At 41.6% G+C, this 15,349-nt stretch overlaps 1 protein-coding gene across 2 annotated transcripts in view; it reads left to right on the top strand.

Annotated features, from left to right (window-relative positions):
• The window catches only part of LOC110533099 (cGMP-dependent 3',5'-cyclic phosphodiesterase), a 41,360-nt gene that overhangs the window by 1,348 nt on the left and 24,663 nt on the right, over window positions 1-15,349 (top strand). The gene's annotated exons all lie outside the window — the stretch shown is intronic.

Here is a 15,349-nt window from a genome sequence, read left to right on the forward strand (position 1 = left end):
TTGTATTCTTTGAAAGCTGAGAGTTATTATATGATACAATATCAGTACTTGTCTAAGTCCTGTCATCTACTGATTCCAGCCAGTGTATGGCTGTGGATTGACTGCATTGTTTTAATGGAATGTTGTCATAATGGCACAATATCTTATTACAGCACTGGCAAACCATGGTTGAACAACTCCCTGACCAAAATGGCTGACCTTTATCCCGTCATTAGAAGTTTCATGGCCATTCTAGTATTCTAATTCCTAATTCTATGGGGGAGACCTTCAGGGGGCCCCCAACCCCAAATGTACAGAACCAATCAAAAGTTTGGACACACCTAATCATTCCAGGGGTTTTCTTTATGTTCTACATTGTAAAATAATAGTGAAGACATCAAACTATGAAATAGCACATATGAAATCATGCAGTAACCAAAAAAAAGTGTTAAACAAATCAAAATATATTTTATATTTGAGATTGTTCAAAGTAGCCACCCTTTGCCTTGATGACAGCTTTGCACACTCTTGGCATTCTCTCAACCAGCATCACCTGGAATGCTTTTCCAACAGTCTTGAAGGAGTTCCCACATAGGCTGAGCAATTATTGACTGCTTTTCCTTCACTCTGTGGTCCGACTCATCCCAAACCATCTTAATTGGGTTGAGGTCTGGTGATGCAAAACCATCATTCTCCTTCTTGGTCAAATAGCCCTTACACAGCCTGGAGGTGTGTTTTGTTCATTGTCCTGTTGAAAAACAAATGAGTCCCACTAAGCGCAAACCAGATGGGATGGCGTATCGCTGCAGTATGCAGCAGTGGCCATGCTGGTTAAGTGTGCCTTGAATTCTAAATAAAGTACTGACAGTGTTACCAGCAAAGCATCCCAACACCATCACACCTCCTCCTCCATGAATCACGGTGGGAACCACACATGCGGAGATCATCCGTTCACCTACTCCGCGTCTCACAAAGACACGGTGGTTGGAAACAAAAATCTCACATTTGCACTCATCAGACCAAAGGACAGATTTCCACCAGTCTAATGTCCATTGCTTGTGTTTCCTGCCCCAAGCAAGTCTCTTCTTCTTATTGCTGTCCTTTCGTAGTGGTTTCTTTGCAGCAATTCGACCATGAAGGCCTGATTCACTCAGTCTCCTCTGAACAGTTGATGTTGAGACGTGTCTGTTACTTGAACTCTGTGAAGCATTTATTTGGGCTGCAATTTCTGAGGCTGGTAACTCTAATGAACTTATCCTCTGCAGCAGAGGTAACTCTGGGTCTTCCTTCCCTATGGCAGGCCTCATGAGAGCCAGTTTCATCATAGCTCTTCATGTTTTTTGCGACTGCACTTGAAACTTCCAAGTTCTTTAAATTTTCCGTATAGACTGACCTTCATGTCTTAAAGCAATGATAGACTGTCAATTATTTTTGCTTATTTGAGCTGTTCTTGCCATACTATGGACTTGGTCTTTTACCAAACAAGGGTAACTTCGGTATACCACCCCTTCCTTGTCACAACACAACTGATTGGCTCAAATGTATTAAGAAGGAAAGAAATTCCACAAATTGCCTTTTAACATTGCACACCTGTTAATTGAAATGCATTCCAGGTAACTACATCATGAAGCTGGTTAAGAGAATGCCAAGAGTGTGCAAAGCTGTCAACAAGGTATTGGGTGGCTACATTGAAGAATCTCATATATGAAAGGTGTGTTCAAACTTTTGACTGGTACTATATCTATTTTTTTTTCTTTTAACCCCAAAGCCTAGATCCAGCTCTTTTACAGCCACAGAAGAGTATTAAAAAAAAGTTACATTTTTGTTAACTTTCAGTGTTGGTAATGTTTTTCGTAATTTATTTCAGCTTTTTAAAACTTGTTTAATGTCGTCCTTCTCTCTCTCTGGTACATTTAGTGTAGAAGCTGCCCCTCCTCTTCCATATTGACTGTCTGCATCATTAGCCTGGTCCTTATTGCTGTGCTGAGGAAACGTGTTTGGCTAGAGGGCGTTCATAGCGGTCAGATAAGAAAGCAGCATTGGCTCAATGTTTATGTGTGTCTGCATGGGCGATTGTGTTTATTTTAGCTTTATTCATGGTAAACAGTGGCTGGTTGAAATGCAGCGGTCAGTGTGATGAGGGATATTATTCGTTTTATAAACAGTGATAGTCAGACAGTGATAGCATCCTCAGTCCCTGGGGTCCCACCAGGCAAGGTGAAATCAACACTTAATTATCCATGACTGGCTGACAGGCTGTTATTATGACTCTCCCTACAGGATAGAGCTCATTGTCTAGGGAAGGACCGTTTGTATAGCACAGAAGCAAGGATATTAGCATGAGGGCCACTTACACATGAGATATCTATTTGTGATTGAACTGGGTATCAAACCCTGAGAGCAAACATGTATTTACTCATGAAAGGGCTTACTATATATTGATTCTGTTTTGAAGTATCCTAGTAAGTCAACAGAGCAATGGATTCATCTGTTCTCAGCCTCATTTCTAGCCTCGCAAGCCTCTCAATCTCACAAGCTTACATGAATGTTCACTGCACAGTCTTGTAATTACAAGGCTACCTCATTTGGGCAATTATAATCATAACCTTTCCAACCCACCCTTGTATTACAATCTTTTAACTGGTCTGTCTGTTTTCTTGTTTTGGGAGTGTACACTGTTAAAATAGAAAGACTCACAACACCGTCATTGTGTAATAAAACCATAAAAAGTAGTGTGCCTATGGTGAGATCTGCTGTTTTAATGTAAACCCAATGTAAATGTTATGATACACTGAATGTATTTAAAAATAGACTGGAAGTACTCTGAAACACCCAAATTGGTTCTTTAATCTGAATAATTCTGTTCTTAAGTGAGTGTTGGGAAAATACTTTTGGTGTTTCAGTGCATTTAAAAGGCAACATTAAAACATTAAAATTATGTTTTGGCAGACTGTCTCCCATACAATCAAATGGTTTTAAATTGTAAATGGTTTATAGCATAAATATTGATTGAGTATTTTCATTAAATATTTTGATTAACATTTGAAAGAAGACACTGGGAATTGAATCATTTTTCCAGGGTAGACTTTAGCACTAATTATAAGCTACAGTTGCCAAGCCCATTGTGAGATTATAAATAATGTTACAATCAAAATGTTTAGGGCTATGCAAGTTATAGCAGAGGTCACATGTGTATAGCGGGCCTTCATCAATGGCATTCATGTAAGAAGGTGGATGTGAAACCGGGTCTCCCACTTGTCAAAACACTGCCTTAGTGCACTCAGCCAGTCTTCAAGACTAAACTGGTGTGCTAAACCACCCTTGTTACACTGAGCACTGGAGCCCGTTCCAGACTTGAGATGAGTAGACTTAACATGGACTCAAGTCATGTTAAATCATCTTATCTCAAGTCTGAATATGGCCTAGAGATAATATATTTTTGTGAAATTCCACCTTTATTATGGAGTGAAAGTTGGACAGGGGAGGCAATAAATGTAACCCCTGAATGCTGGGGCAGTAAGATGGCAAATGTACAGTGGGGCAAAAAAGTATTTAGTCAGCCACCAATTGTGCAAGTTCTCCCACTTAAAAAGATGAGAGAGGCCTGTAATTTTCATCATAGGTACACTTCAACTATGACAGACAAAAAGAGAATAAAAATCCAGAAAATCACATTGTAGGATTTGTAATGAATTTATTTGCAAATTATGGTGGACAATAAGTATTTGGTCACCTACAAACAAGCAAGATTTCTGGCTCTCACAGACCTGTAACTTCTTCTTTACCTGTATTAATGGCACCTGTTTGAACTTGTTATCAGTATAAAGGACATCTGTCCACAACCTCAAACAGTCACACTCCAAACTCCACTATGGCCAAGACCAAAGAGCTGTCAAAGGACACCAGAAACAAAATTGTAGACCTGCACCAGGCTGGGAAGACTGAATCTGCAACAGGTAAGCAGCTTGGTTTGAAGAAATCAACTGTGGGAGCAATTATTAGGAAATGGAAGACATACAAGGCCACTGATAATCTCCCTCGATCTGGGGCTCCACGCAAGATCTCACCCCGTGGGATCAAAATTGTCACAAGAACGGTGAGCAAAAATCCCAGAACCACACGGGGGGACCTAGTGAATGACCTGCAGAGAGCTGGGACCAAAGTAACAAAGCCTACCATCAGTAACACACTACGCCGCCAGGGACTCAAATCCTGCAGTGCCAGACATGTCCCCCTGCTTAAGCCAGTACATGTCCAGGCCCGTCTGAAGTTTGCTAGAGAGCATTTGGATAATCCAGAAGAAGATTGGGAGAATGTCATATGGTCAGATGAAACCAAAATAGAACTTTTTGGTAAAAACTCAACTCGTTGTGTTTGGAGGACAAAGAATGCTGAGTTGCATCCAAAGAACACCATACCTACTGTGAATTATGGGGGTGGAAACATCATGCTTTGGGGCTGTTTTTCTGCAAAGGGACCAGGACGACTGATCCGTGTAAAGGAAAGAATGAATGGGGCTACTAAATACTCCAGCAAAGTTTATGTTTAAGGTGGTGGTAGCTCATTTGCCACTCATTTTAGTGTTACGAAACACTTCATTTTATTTGTGTAGAACTTATATCAGCGACTTCTCTTCTTCCCACTCAGCACTGTAATTGCTGAATATGTCCACAAAATCCTCCCATGAGTCCTCTGACAGTTTCAGTTGATCTTCTATGCAAACTGACAGACAGGCAGGCAGGCAGGCATGTGTCTGTGCAAGGCATCAAGGCAGTTCAGCTTCAGAGATAGTCAGGGATGTTGTTGACCACAGAGCCCCATGATGTCTCTGCCCATTAGTGATGCCACAGTGGACTCTTATCTCTGTGATGCGTAGCTGTCTCTACACAGCACTTGTCAGTGGGGTGCCTTTCTACGTGGGTGATGCTCAGCTCTAACTATGATCCTCCAGAGCCTTGTTTGCTGATGGAGACAGGCCTGCTGGGAGGCTGGCGTTGGCATTTGAGCTGCTCGTCAAAGCACAGTTAGGGTGAGGACAGCGCTCTGTGTTTTTGACTGTCACTGTCAATTCTCTGACGTACTGTGTGCGCATGCAATGGGGTAAAAATAGGGAAGGTATTTCTGGGTCACAACTAGCATGCTGCAAATCAATATGGACCAATTTACATCAGCAACCATCTGTCAGACCCCTGGTCTTTACCCTCAAACCCTTCTGCTGTTTACAGACAGCAACAAACAATGTTTTTCTGACCACAGTGGAGGCTAGAGGCACTCTAATGTCCTGTCTCACTGTGTACATGTCACACCCTGACCATAGAGAGCCATTTTATTTCTCCATTTGGTTAGGTCAGGGTGTGATGTGGGGTGGGCATTCTATGTTTTGTAGTTCTGCGTGTTTGGCCGAGTGTGGTTCCCAATCAGAGGCAGCTGTCTTTGTTAGTGGCCTGTATAGCCCTAGTAAGCTTCATGGTTGTTTTTGTTGGCGACATTCAAAATAAAAAGAAATGTACGCTTACCACGCTGCACCTTGGTCCGGTAACTTTCCCTGACGACGTTCGTGACAGTACACCTCTCTTCTGTCTTCCCATTAAGCCCTCTACAACGTTGTTTACATACATTCAGACTTCCCTGTTAAGATAAAGTTCCTAACTCTGCATCGCTCGAGCACTGATATTTACAGTATACTGTACCAGTCAAAGGTAAGGACACACCGAAACATTCCAGGGTTATTATTTATTTGTACTATTTTCTACATTGTAGAATAATAGTGAAGACATCAAAACTAGGAAATAACACATATGGAATCATGTAGTACCCCAAAAAGTGTTAAACAAATCAAAATATGCTTTATATTTCCGATTCTTCAAAGTAGTCACCTTTTGCCTTGATGACAGCCTTGCACACACGTGGCACACTCTTCTCTCAACCAGCTTCACAAGGTAGTCACCTGGAATCCATTTTAATTAACAGGCGTGCCTTGTTAAAAGGTAATTTGTGGTATTTCTTTACTTATTAATGTGTTTGAGCCAATCACTTATGTTGTGATAAGGTATGGGTGGTATACAGAAGATAGCCCTATTTGGTAAAAGACCAAGTCCATATATTGGAAAAGAAACAGCTCAAATAAGCAAAGAGAAATGACAGTCCATCATTAAGGTCAACATGAAGGTCAATCAATCCGGAAAATTTCAAGAACTTTTAAAGTTTCTTCAAGTGCAGTCGCAAAAACCATCAAGCGCTATGATGAAACTTGTTCTCATGAGGACCGTCACATGAGAGGAAGACCCAGAGTTACCTCTGCTGCAGAGGATAAGATCATTAGAGTTACCAGCCTCAGAAATTGCAGCCCAAATAAATGCCTTATAGATTTCAAGCAACAGACACATCTCAACATCAACTGTTCGGAGGAGACTGAGTGAATTAAGCCTTCATGGTCGAATTGCTGCAAAGAAACTACTACTAAAGGACACCAATAAGGAGAAAATAATTGCTGGGGCCAAGAAACACGAGCAATGGACATTAGACTGGTGGAAATCTGTCCTTTGGTCTGAAGAGTCCAAACTTGAGATTTTTGTTTCCAACCACCATGTCTTTGTGAGACGCGGAGTAGGTGAATTGATGTTCTCTGCAGATGTGGTTCCCACTGTAAAGAATGGAGGAGGGGGTGTGATGGTGTGGGGGTGCTTTGCTGGTGACACTGTCAGTGATGTATTTAGAATTCAAGACACACTTAACCAGCATGGCTACCACAGCATTCTGCAGCGATACGCCATCCCAACTGTTTTGCGCTTAGTGAGACTATCATTTGTTTTTCAACAGGACAATGACCCAACACACCTTCAGGCTGTGTAAGGGCTATTTGACCAAGAAGGAGAGTGATGGAGTGCTGCATCAGATTACCTGGTCTCCACAATCACCGGACCTCAACCCAAATTAGATGGTTTGGGATGAGTTGGACCACAGAATGAAGGAAAAGCAGCCAACAAGTGCTCAGCATATGTGGGAACTCCTTTAAGACTGTTGGAAAAGCATTCCAGTTGAAGCTGGTTGAGAGAATGCCAAGAGTGTGCAAAGCTGTCATCAAGGCAAAGGGTGGCTACTTTGAAGAATCAAAATGTATTTTATTCGTTTAACACTTTTTGGTTACTACATGATTCCATATGTGTTATTTCATAGTTTTGATGTCTCCACTATTATTCTACAATGTAGAAATTAGTAAAAATATAGAAAAATCCTTGAAGGAGTAGGTGTGTCCAAACTTTTGACTGGTTCTGTATGTATCCACAGTACATTCTCTCACAATGATATTTTATTCACATGGAATGAGGCTGAAAACCATTCAAATGAGCTACTTATGCTTTTACTACTATGCTATTTCAATAGGAACACCCTCAGATTACTCAGTCCCAGTGCTTTCAGGCAGTCCTCCAATGGCATAATGCTGAACCAAATGTCTCAACACCCCATATTAACACGGTAACATTTTAGCAGCAGATAACGCTATGTGTAATAAACTGTGGCTGATGAAAAGCAGTTTGTGAGTGTAAGCTACCTGTCAAAGGGTAAAAGACAAGTGTTTGATGTCCAGGGATGAGAGCATCTGGCAAGCAAATGAATACAGGCCAGAGTCATAGTGTTGACATTCCCAATGAGGATGGTGGCGAGGTTTTGGCATGTCTGTATGTGATGGAAGAGGTCTTTCACCACGTATACACTATACATCTGGTTTACAACTTCCCAGTGGATTAAGCTAGTATCCTACGTAGGCAGACTGTGGTATGGTGAATTTCCCCTTGTTTATCCTCCTGATGGCGTATTTAGATATAGGTGTAATGCACTCAAATAACTGTAAAATTATATTATCATAGCCATGTATATAATACTGGACAGTGTCGTGTCTTTGGCTATGCCGCATTAAGTGACATGCTATTCTATAAAATAATTTATCCGTAATTAATATTACCTGATTGAGCTAATCATGTAAATGTAATTAACTAGAGAGTCGGGGCACCACAAAATAATATTTATAGAGCTGTTATCTTCCGAATAAACTCTTAAAGACCTAGTAATATTTTACATCAATAGCAGTCAATATTAATCATCACCTTAATTCAGTCTCATCTGAAAGTTGTAAATTCTTGGTTATCTTCACGAACCCTGGCTAACAAGTTGAATCAGCAATACAAAATTGGGTTGAATTATTTATTTAGTAAATACCTAACTAATCACACAGAATTACACATACACAGAATTAATCATAACTTGACTACAAATTACGTCATAAAGGAAAACGTTCCTAGCGGGCAGAACAGATATGACAGCTTGTTACACAAAAGAACAGGGTCTGGGTTTGAGTGAAAGAGCGGGAAGACTGAGGAACAAAGGGCGAAGCCGTGCTATCGTAAATATAGTATCTTATGCATTCCAAATGACCGCCCATTTGGAAAAGGAAAATGCAATAAATATTTACTCTGAGCTGCGCTTCGGTAGGTTGGTGGTAGATGGAAGGCCGTGTTGCCAAACCGAGTCCTTTGTACTTTGAAGAATGTCTCTGGTGGTCAATTGAATACGTTGTAGTAACGTCGTTGTGTGATAGACGGGATACTCTGTCTGTTCCTTCCTAACCCTCGTTTGCAGCTGCTGTTGCTGCTAACTCAACGGCTAGGAGGTATCACTGTAGTGAATAAGAGTTCAAAGTTCATACCATTCGCATCCAAAGCTCACGCTGATGTTGGCTTCGTTCTGTAGTTATTATCTGAAGCATTCTGACATCGGACCGTCGTCCTCACATCCTCGGAACAGGAGCTTATATTGTTGTCAAGGCTTCATATAGGAAGGGAGAGGAGGGCGTGTTTAAAAAGTTTTATAGCCCATGTCCCTTCACAGGGGCGGGCCACTGATTGAGCAGAGCCCTATCTTATGAAAACCCAAATCTCACATTTTAGAAGCTAAAATCACATTTCATCCCATCACGAATAATTTCATATTCAAACATTTAAATTGAACAACAATTCCATGTGAATCCGATAACTCTGATGTGTCGACTTTTCACTGTAGAGTTTATGCCATCTTATAATTGATGAGAATGTCTCAGATGACAACCCGAACTGACATCATATTCATTAAGTACCACCGCATATGTTCAATTGGTCGGATTACCAGAATATAGTTCATTTCCCCCCACCTTCTGATGTTCCCAGAATCTCTATGTTAACCAAGGGGTTTGCAAATGTAACATCAGTAGGGTAGAGAGAAGAAAAAGGGGGAAAGAGGTATTTATGACTGTCATAAACCTACCCCCAGGCCAACAGGCTCTCTCTCTCTCTTTCTCTCTCATCCTAACTTAGTCTTTTTTAACAAATGGGATCCCTCTCTGTCACCGCATGGTCTTGTGTTAAAATTGTTTCATCCGACACCTCTACCATCCAACTCAGTCTCTAGTAGCAGCAGTCAATAAATATGATTAGGCTTTGATGTGAATGCGTTGAGATGGAGTTTTTTTCATTCACTCTACCTCTTTCATGAATGATTTGAAATTTGTTTTCCAGCAATGATAGTGTTTATGCTACCTATGAGAGACTTCAATTCTGCTCAAACTCGGACAGAGGTAACCTCCAGGCTGGCCTGCCGTAGCCACAGGTCGAAAGTCAGACGTCAATTACCTCAGATGAGGCAGCTCAGGAGTTGAAGCAGGACTGTATTGTAAAGCAGAGAGGCCTGCCATATAGTGTAGGTGGAGTCCTATTCTTTCCAGGTGATGTGATCACTCAGTGCTTATATTCTCTGTAAGGTTACTGTGACCTTTAGCATAGATCAATTCACCCAGCAGACACATGACTCCAGATGCAATGGGTGCTCCGCTCCACATCCTCCCTCCCTCCACACACCCACCCTACTGGGGTAGCTCTAGGAAGAGTCTGGGTGGTCCCAAACTTCTTCCATTTAAGAATGATGCAGGCCACTGTGTTCTTGGGGACCTTCAATGCTGCAGACATTTTTTGGTACCCTTCCCAAGATCTGTGCCTCGACACAATCCTGTCTTGGAGCTCTACGGACAATTCCTTTGACCTCATGGCTTGGTTTTTGCTCTGACATGCAATTTCAACTGTGGGACCTAATATAGACAGGTGTGTGCCTTTTCAAATCATGTCCAATCAATTGAATTTACCACAGGTGGGCTCCAATAAAGTTGTAGAAACAGGATGCACCTGAGCTCAATTTCGAGTCTCATAGTAAAGGGTCTGAATACTTATGTAAATAATGTTTTTGCTTTGTCATTATGGGGTATTGTGTGTAGATTGATGAGGAAATGCTTTTACTTAATCCATTTTAGAATAAGGATGTAACATAACAAAATGTGGACAAAGTCAAGGGGTCTGAATAGTGCACTGTGCCTTAACTCACTCTGGTTTAGGGTTGCAAAGCTACCGGTCATTTACTAAAGTTACTGGAATCTTCATTCATTTAGGTAATTAACAGGTAATCTATGGTAACTTTGGAAATGTATACTTGAATAACTTTTAAAAAGTGTATTCATATATAGTATTTATGTGTCCATAATTCTACTGAATTGACCATATGGTTCAAAAGAAAATAACCTAATTAATGAAAATAGCATCTAATTAACAATGGCATTAATTTCAATTAACTTATTTTCAATTAACTTTGCCAAATATAGACTTTTTCACAACTACCACCAGTTTGGCGCCAAAACATTTACAACAAAGAAATATTGAGTGTGTAAAAATGTATTATATATGCACTACCAGTCAAAGGTTTGGATACACCTACTCACTCAAGGGTTTTTCTTTATTTTTACTATTTTCTACATTGTAGAATAATAGGGTGATTGTGGAGGCCAGGTCATGTGATGCAGCACTCCATCACTCTCCTTCTTGGTCAAATAGCCCTTACACAGCCTGAAGGTGTGTTGGGTCATTGCCCTGTTGAAAAACAAATGATAGTCCCACTAAGCGCAAAACAGATGGGATGACGTATCGCTGCAGAATGCTGTGAAGTGTGCCTTGAATTCTAAATAAATCACTGACAGTGTCCCCAGCAAAGCACCCCACGCCATCACACCTCCTTCTCCATGCTTCACGGTGGGAACCACACATGCAGAGATCATCCATTCACCTACTCCGCGTCTCACAAAGACACAGTCGTTGGAACCAGAATTCTCGAATTTTGACTCATCAGTCCAAAGGACAGATTTCCACCTGTCTAATGTCCATTGCTCGTGTTTCCTGCCCCAAGAAAGTATCTTCTTATTATTGGTGTCCTTTAGTAGTGGTTCCTTTGCAGCAATTTGACCATGAAGGCCTGATTCGCGCAATCTCCTCTGAACAGTTGATGTTGAGATGTGTCTGTTACTTGAACTCTGTGAAGCATTTATTTGGGCTGCAATCTGAAGTGCAGTTAACTCTAATGAACTTATACTCTGTAGCAGAGGTAACTCTGGGTCTTCCTTTCCTGTGGCGGTCCTCATGAGAGCCAGTTTCATCATAGCGCTTGATGGTTTTTACGACTGCACTTGAAGAAACGTTAAAAGTTTTAGAAATGTTCCGTATTGACTGACCATGTTTTAAAGTAATGATGGACTGTCATTTCTCTTTGCTTATTTGAGCTGTACTTGTCATAATATGGACTTGGTCTTTTACCAAATAGGGCTATCTTCTGTATACCACCCCTAACTTGTCACAACACAACTGATTGGTTCAAACGCATTAAGATGTAAAGAAATTCCACAAATTGCCTTTTAACATCGCACACCTGTTAATTGAAATGCATTCCAGGTGACTACCTCATGAATCTGGTTGAGAAAATCTGGCCAAGTGTGTGCAAAGCTGGCTACTTTGAAGAATCTGAAATATAAAATATATTTTGGTTTGTTTAACACTTTTTTGGTTACTACATGATTCCATATGTTATTTCATAGTTTTGATGTCTTCACTATTATTCTACAATGTGGAAAATCAGTTTTTAAACTATGAAAAACCCTTGAATGAATAGGTGTGTCCAAACTTTTGACTGGTACCGTATATATATTTATATATATATATATTAAAAAAATAGGTATATGATCACACCGGTAATAGATACTTTGTTGCATTACTTGCTGAATCAAGTGCACCTACAGTACCACCAACCGCGTGAAATGAATAAAACAAAATAGGAACGCAAGGCTTTATCGCTGTTTTATTTTTACAGAAATGTTAGGTGATAGACTAGGAATGTCTTGGAGATCCGGATTGACCGGTTAGTGACCACTGTTTTACATCTTTCTCCTTCTATTATTTTAAAATAATCTTTGTCATGGTGGAACAGCAGTTCAAGACAAGTTGAAGTTGCCATCTAGTGAAAGATTTAATCACATACGGGTTAGTTATATATATTTGATGTATTAATGTGCTTATTTTCACACTGTATTGTTGAGTTCATTTTCTATTGGTTAAAAAAAATGAAGTGATATTTTCATTTAGATCATTCTTATTTAGATTTCCCATCTGCTCCTGTTTTGGCCTTGGAAATATATGTCTGTAAGTTGGTACATGTTGATTTCAAGTGTTTAGCACATGCTTTCCTTAATACAAACTGATTTCTGTCAGCTTCATGTATTCACATCTTTGTTAAAGCTTTTAAGTTCGCAAATGTGTTAAGCGAATTGAGCTAACAAATCGCCATACACTTTATAAAAAAATTCTAAAATTGTATTGGTCACATACACATGGTTAGTAGGCATTATTGCGAGTGTAGCGAAATGCTTATGCTTCTAGACCCGACAGTGCAGCAGTATCTAACAGGTAATATCTAACAAATTCCACAACAAAACCTAATACACACAATCTAGTAAAGGAATGGGATGAGAATATATTACAATGTAAGTATTAAATATATGGATGAGCAGTGACAGAGTGGCCAAGATGCAATCGATAGTAAAGAATAGATAGTGAATGATACAGTATACATCATATACATATGAGATGAGTAATGTGAGATATGTAAACATTCTTCAAGTGGCATTAATAAAGTGACTAGTGTTCCATTTATTGAAGTGGCCAATGATATCAAGTCTGTAGGTAGGCAGCCACTTCTCTGTGCTAGTGGTGGCTGTTTAACAGTCTGATGGCCTTGAGATAGAAGCTGTTTTTCAGTCTCTCGGTCCCTGCTTTGATGCACCTGTTCTGATCTCACCTTCTGGATGATAGCGGGGTGAATAGGCAGTGGCTCGGGTGGTTGTTGTCCTTGATGATCTTTTTGGCCTTCCTGTGACATCGGGTGGTGTAGGTGTCCTGGAGGGCAGGTAGTTTGCCCCCGGTGAATCATTGTGCAGACCTCACTACCCTCTGGAGAGCCTTACGGTTGTGGGAGGAAGCAGTTGCGGTACCAGGCGGTGATACAGCCTGACAGGATGCTCTCGATTCTGCATCTGTAGAAGTTGGTGAATGTTTTTGGTGACAAGCCAGAGTTTCTTCAGCCTTCTGAGGTTAAAGAGGCACTGCTGCGCCTTCTTCACCATGCAGTCTGTGTGGGTGGACCATTTCAGTTTGTCAGTGATGTGTACGCCGAGGAACTTAAAACTTTCCACCTTCTCCACTACTGTCCTGTCAATGTGGATAGGGGGCTGCTCCCTCTGCTGTTTCCTGCAGTCCATGATCATCTCCTTTGTTTTGTTGACATTGAGTGTGAGGTTGTTTTCCTGGCACCACACTCCGAGGGCCCTCACCTCTTCCCTGAAGGCCGTCTCGTCGTTGTTGGTAATCAAACCTACCACTGTAGAGTCGTCTGCAAACTTGATGATTGAGTTGGAGGCGTGCATGGCCATGCAGTCATGGGTGAACAGGGAGTACAGGAGAGGGCTGAGAACGCACCCTTGTGGGGCCCCAGTGTTGAGGATCAGCGGGGTGGAGATGTTGTTTCCTACCCTCACCACCTGGGGGCGGCCCATCAGGAAGTCCAGGATCCAGTTACACAGGGCGGGGTCGAGACCCAGGGTCTTGAGCTTAATGATGAGTTTGGAGGGTACTATGGTGTTAAATGCTGTAGTCGATGAACAGCATTTTTACATAGGTATTCCTCTTGTCCAGATGGGTTAGGGCAGTGTGCAGTGTGATTGCGATTGTGTCGTCTGTGGACCTATTGGGGTGGTATGCAAATTGGAGTGGGTCTAGGGTGTCAGGTAGGGTGGAGGCGATATGGTCCTTGACTAGTCTCTCAAAGCACTTCATGATGACGGAAGTGAGTGCTATGGGGCGATAGTCATTTAGCTCAGTTACCTTAGCTTTCTTGGGAACAGGAACAATGGTGGCCCTCTTGAAGCATGTGGGAACAGCAGACTGCGATAAGGATTGATAGAATATGTCCGTAAACACACCAGCCAGCTGGTCTGCGCATGCTCTGAGGACGCGGCTGGGGATGCCGTCTGGGCCGGCAGCCTTGCGAGGTTTAACACGTTTAAATGTTTTACTCACGTTAGCTGCAGTGAAGGAGAGCCCACAGGTTTTGGTAGCGGGCAGTAGTCAGTGGCACTGTGTTGTCCTCAAAGCGAGCAAAGAAGTTGTTTAGTTTGTCTGGGAGCAAGACATCGTTGTCCGCGATGGGGCTGGTTTTCCTTTTGTAGTCCGTGATTGACTATAGACCCTGCCACATACCTCTCGTGTCTGAGCCATTGAATTGCGACTCTACTTTGTCTCTATACTGACGCTTAGCTTGTTTGATTGCCTTGCGGAGGGAATAGCTACACTGTTTGTATTCGGTCATGTTTCCGGTCATGTTTCCAGTTACCTTGCCATGATTAAATGCGATGGTACGTGCTTTCAGTTTTGCGCGAATGCTGCCATCAATCCACGGTTTCTGGTTAGGGAAGGTTTTAATAGCCACAGTGGGTACAACATCTCCTATACACTTCCATATACACTCTCTCACCGAGTCAGCGAATACGTCAATGTTGTTGTCTGAGGCTACCCAGAACATATCCCAGTCCACATGATTTAAGCAATCTTGAAGCGTGGAATCTGATTGGTCAGACCAGCGTTGGACAGACCTAAGCATGGGTGCTTCCTGTTTTAGTTTCTGCCTATAGGAGTGGAGCAACAAGATGGAGTCATGGTCAGATTTGCCAAAAGGAGGGTATGGGAGGGCCTTGTATGCATCGCAGAAGTTAGAGTAGCAGTGTTCGAGTGTGTTACTCGCTCGTGTACTGAAATCGATATGCTGATAAAAGTTAGGTAGCCTTGTTCTCAGATTAGCTTTGTTAAAATCTCCAGCTACAATAAATGCAGCCTCAGGATAGATGGTTTCCAGTTTGCATAAAGTCCAGTGAAGTTCCTTGATGGCCGTCTTGGTATCCTCTTGCGGGGGGATATACACA

Source organism: Oncorhynchus mykiss, chromosome 10, assembly GCF_057628025.1.
Source record: "Oncorhynchus mykiss isolate SJ-2025 chromosome 10, ASM5762802v1, whole genome shotgun sequence".
Taxonomy (NCBI): Eukaryota; Metazoa; Chordata; class Actinopteri; order Salmoniformes; family Salmonidae; genus Oncorhynchus; species Oncorhynchus mykiss.